Genomic DNA, 5271 nt, shown 5'->3' with positions numbered 1-5271 from the left:
CTTTTGGATAGCGTTAGCATTTTAACAGTCTTCTCTGGGTTTCTTCTCTGTGGGCTTGCATTTTGGCTTTCGAAGCCTGAGGAGGAGAGAGGATGGAAATCAAATCTTCAGGCTGGGCGAGGAGGCAGCGTCTCCAGGGCTGGGCCTGGGGCGCTTTTAGGTGCTTCAGGAGGGGAGTCTGTCTTACTGCTGGCCACCCTGGCCCACGGCCTGCTTCCCAGCAGGCTCCGGGCTCTGAGCCCCTCTTCCTGGCTGCTGTCCAGCCTGCCGCCCCCAGCAGCTCCGCCTGGTCGCCTCTTCCAGCCAACTCCTGTCCTTTAGCCATGGAGCCGTTTTCTTAATTGCTTTCAGTGTCTGCTCCCTGGCCAAGGGCTCACCTCATGAGGCACCCTGAAAACTGTGGCCATGTATCTGACCAGCCTGGAAAGGGATCTCAGTTTGACTTCCCTGCCAATAGCGGAAGGAAAGAAACATTTACAGATGGGCCCGATGTGGGTCACTTTATGAAAGACTACACTAAAATCAGCCTCATAGCCAATTCTCACTTTACAGATGTGCAAACTGAGGCTCACAGACAGGAGGTGGTAACCCAGCCAGTAGAAGGTAAAGCTGGGAGCCACCAGGCTGACAGCAGGTGTCGTGTTACATGGAGCTGCCAGGTACACAGAGGGAGGATGGTCCCACAGAAAAATGGGGTAGGGGATCGGCATGCTTACTGGGTGAGGAACAGGCACCCTTCTCTCCGTTAGTGTGACTCCCTTTCACTTGACTCCGGATGTGTTCCTTTGGGTCCAGCCCTTTAAAATTAGTTACACTACACATCTGTCTCTGTGTTCTCCGCTCTCATAGTGCCATCTCCCAGGAAGGGAGAGGCACCTTGGGTTGTAGTGAAAAATATGTCCTTATAAATATGTGTGAAGAGGATGAGGACCTTCTGGCTGCGCATTTTCTGGTGGGAGAGCTGGCCCATTTCTCCTCTCCGTGGGCACTGACCCCAGGCCGGACCGGGAAAGACAGTGTTATTCCAACTCTGCCCTTTAGCATTTTCTATGATAACTTGTTCCTTTACCTGCCAAGTGGGTGGATAGCATAGGTCTTAGGCACCAATAAAGGAGCAGGGTATTCTTTCTTCCAGGGGCTTACAGTCTGTACAGAGGTTTTTTTTAATTAAAAAAATTTTTTTTTCGAATAATTGATATGTTCACATGGTTTTAATGTTAAAAGGTCAGGAGAGAAAAAGTGAAAAGTCTCCAGCCCCTGGCCTCCCAGCCATCTAGTCCCACCCCCGAGGCAACCACTGTTTATAGATTTTGTGTCTCTTTCTAAAGACATTCTGTGCATTTGTTCGCTGGTTTAGAGGACCTAGAAGACATGGAGGGAATCGGGAAAACTGAGGAAGAATTTTCTAAGGGCCAATGGCTGCAGCAATCAGGAGATGGAGTCAGGGAGAACAGGCATATAGAGATATTCTAAAAAAAATTTCCAGGAGGACTTAGATATAAAACCTCCTTCCAGCCCTCAGCCGCGGTCTAGCTAGGCGAGCAAAATATTGACATGTCGAAATGGACACAGCAGTCCAAGAGCTAACTAGAGATGAAGGTCAGATTCCCAGTATAGCCACAGGATGCCCTCTCCCGGAGGAGGACGGCAGGTGCCGGTTGCCTGGCTGGGCGGGGCTTTGTGGAGGAGCAACCTGGGTCTCTTAGCTGTGTGACTTTAGTTACTATGGTCAACCTCTCTGGGACTCCTTGTTTCTCATCTATGAAACCCCTAATCTAGGCTTTTAAACATTTTTGTTACTTGAGCCCGTTTAGCCTGAAGAAACCGTGGACGTCCTTTAAATGCACATGATGAATTATATAGGATTGTAAATGTTATTTAATTACATCGAATTATGGCTTTTTCCCCCCACCTGGTGGACCCTGGGGAGTCCCATCACACAGTGATTCCTGCTCTGAGGAGGGAAAGAACCAGGATCCGGCTCCCATGAGCTGTTTCCGATCCTGTCACTGATTGGGGTCATGTGATGGTAGCCAGGGGGAGGAGCCTGGGGAAGGATTCCCTCTAGAGATTGCTTTGCAAAGGGTCAAAGGAGCACCCAAATCCGCTGATGATTATCTTACCCTCTGTCTACACCAGGTCTCTCCAGCCCTCTCCTAAGATCAGTAGCTTTGACCAGCTTTCAGTGTCCAAAAGGTGGCAGCACTGTCCCAGGAAACAGTCCCGGCCGCCTGGGTGAGCGTGCTGCCCGTGGTGGCTGCCTGCCTGCCCTTGCAGCTTAAGAGAGCATTTCTAGTCAGCTTGATGAGTTGTAGCCATGTTACTTGCTCCTCTCCAGGCACCAAAATGTTAGCCTCGGAGATGGGCCATGTCCCTGGTCAAGCTTCTGTCCCCCACCCCATGGTGGGGCCACCCCGCCGGGGCCATGCTTTGGGCATCAAAGCCTCGCATGTGCTAGGTGGGCCCTGGCAGCATGTCAGGACTATCCCACCACGAGATGCAGAAGAAAGTCACGTTCCTGCAACTGACATTTTCCTTCCTTCTTCTGGTGTTTGGGGTGGGGTAGGGTGACGTGGGGATTTTGGAGAGAGGTAGGCATCTTAGGCAATGGAGTCTTGGGTGATCTAGGCTGAGTTTTTCTTTCCAAACAATTTAACATTGGCTAAGACAGCATGGAGCGTTTTAGTGGGTCTGTTTAAGGCACACAGCAGAATTGCTTCAGACTCCTCAAGGCGGCCTTCCGCCCTTCCTCTGCAGTTAGTTCTGGGGCTGTAGACAGGGAGTCGCTGCCTCGCGTGTGGGGACGAGCCAAAGCCTGAACTGTATGTAACAGAGGGAGTCGATTTTCAAGACCGTGGACGATGGAACTGTGCGGGGCAGACGGAGGGGCACGTGGGAGCGGATCGAGTCAGACGCGGTTCTCGCTGGTGGGCACGCGGGTGCTCACCTTCAAAGCCCGGGCCTCTAGGAGCAAACAGTCTCTTAGGAAGAGGCTTCCATCTCCGTTTCGGTCTTTCAAACACACTGCCAGCCTTCCATTTCCTCCCCCTTCCATATGCTCTCTCTCTCTCGCACCCAGATGCATGTAGACTCACACATTTACACATTCATTAAGGCACATGGAAAAGAAGAAAAAACCCACATGTTTCATTTAACCGTTTATTCCGAATATATATATCAAGTCTTTGCTGTATATGCAGTAGACACTGTCCTGAGCGAATAGTCAGGCTGGGCATAGCCTGACTTTCATGGCGTTTATAGTCTAGAGCAGTGGTCTCCAGTTTCTTGTGACACCAGGGTCTGGTGCTCCTATGAGAATCTGATGCCTGGTGATCTGAGGTGGGGCTGAGGCGGTGATGCTGGCGCTGGGGAGCGGCTGCACATGCGGATGAAGCTTCTCTAGCTTGCTTGCTGCTCACCTCCTGCTGTGCAGCCCGGTTCCTAACAGGCCACGGCTTGGTACCGGTTCACGCCGGGAGGTTGGGGTCCCCTGGTGTAGAGGGAGAAAACAAATCCTGAACAAATAAATGAATGGGCTAGACAAGTATCATCTGGAACTATGCTTTCCAGAGAAGAGGTCTTAGGGTGTGACACCATGACAGTGAGCAGGGAACGCCTGCTTCCCCAGGAGGTGACACGCATCAGTGAGATGGGCTTGTGCGGACATAGTTTTAAGGCTGTGGGGCCAGACATACACCTGGTGTGTTTAAGGCACAGAGAGAAAGCAGAAGGTGGGATTGAGTGGGGGGAAGAGGGCCAGATCACGAGGCCTCATAGCTTGGGGGAGGGGTTGAGATGCGATATAGCCATTGTGGGTTTCTAAGCAAGTGACATGAAAAAGTACCTCCAACCCAATTAAATAGCCCCTAATTCCCACTGAGTGCGCACGTTGTGGCTTTGTTTGGGGGGCCTCAGTAGAGGAACACAGGAAGGAGTCAGCTCGTGTTTGTGTGGCACCTGACATTGTGCTCACCACATGTTACCTCCTCCCTGTGACAATCCCACAGGGAAAGTGTCCTTCCTATCAGTGTATCCGTGAGAGAACCAAGGTGCAGAGGGGGAGTAGGTCACTCAAGGTCACCCAACCAGAGGGCCAGAGCTGGGGCTGAACCCCCGCTGGGCAGGCTTTAAGCCCCGCTTTGTATGGCTTCCTGCGAGTGGAGTCCTGGGAGGCTTTTTTGTTGTTGTTGATGTTGTCATTTTATTTTTATTAAGGATTTAATATGTGTGAAACATTGTTGTCATTTGCATTTCTCTGACCACCGCTGAGATGGAACAGTTTTTCATGTTTTTACTTTTTTTTTTATTGCGATAAAATATATAGGACATAAAATTTGTCATTTTAACCATTTTTAAGTGTCATTAAGTACAATCACACTGTCGTGCAGCCAACACCACTCTCCCTTTCTAGGACTTTATTACCTCGAACAGCAAGGACTCCCATTCCTCCTCCCCCACTCCTGGTCACTTCGAATCTACTTTGTGTCACCATGAATTTGCCTAGTCTAGATATTTCATATAAGTAGAATCATCCCATATCTGCCCTTTGGGGTATGGCTTACTGCACTCAGCATAAAGTCTTCACAGTTCATTCATGTTGTGTGGCATGTGTCAGAATTTTATTCCTTTTATGGTTGAACAATATCCCCTTGAATGCGTGTACCACATTTTGTCTATCCATTCATCTGTTGATGGGCACATGTGGTTTCCACTTTAGGCAGTTTTTTTACACAGAGACAGGACCTTTCCAGCTCTGGGGCTACTTTCTGAAGCCTGGAGGGTCTGTCTGCCCTGGGGGTCGGCGGGCAGGTTATGGATGGTGCAGAGCTTTTCAAGGTAACTAGCCTTGGACTGTTTAAAAGGCCCAGGATGAATACCGTAATTGTTTTCCTGCGGGCACCAACTCTAATTTGGTTCTCTTCCTGCCCACTTCATAAAGTCAGAGCGTTGAACGAGCTTTCCAGAGAGATTATTTCATCATTTGCTTCTAAGTGTGAAATTATCTCCTATAGATAGAAATTTAGCTTTTTGAGATTCCCCAGAGGAACTGCGTGGGAGCCCCAAGTCTCCGCCAGGTGACCCAGGGCAGGCCACGTCTAACTGGCCTCAGTGTCTCCATCTGTAAAATGATGTAAAAACCCTTCTGAGAGGTCGTACATCCTTCCAGCTCAGACAGGTTAAGATTTTCCTTTTTAATTCAAATCCAGTTTCTTCACCGCCGCTTGTACTTGAAGCCTGTTCCTCTCTCCTTTGTGAGAAGCAATTGGTCAG

General features: G+C 49.8%; 1 protein-coding gene across 4 annotated transcripts in view; it reads left to right on the top strand.

The window, feature by feature from the left end:
* GSDME (gasdermin E) overlaps positions 1 to 5271 on the top strand; it is a 43119-nt gene that overhangs the window by 16716 nt on the left and 21132 nt on the right. The window lies entirely within an intron of this gene.

This window comes from Pteropus alecto, unplaced genomic scaffold, assembly GCF_000325575.1.
Source record: "Pteropus alecto unplaced genomic scaffold, ASM32557v1 scaffold21, whole genome shotgun sequence".
Classification (NCBI taxonomy): domain Eukaryota; kingdom Metazoa; phylum Chordata; class Mammalia; order Chiroptera; family Pteropodidae; genus Pteropus; species Pteropus alecto.
This window is presented reverse-complemented; position numbering and strand designations above follow the sequence as displayed.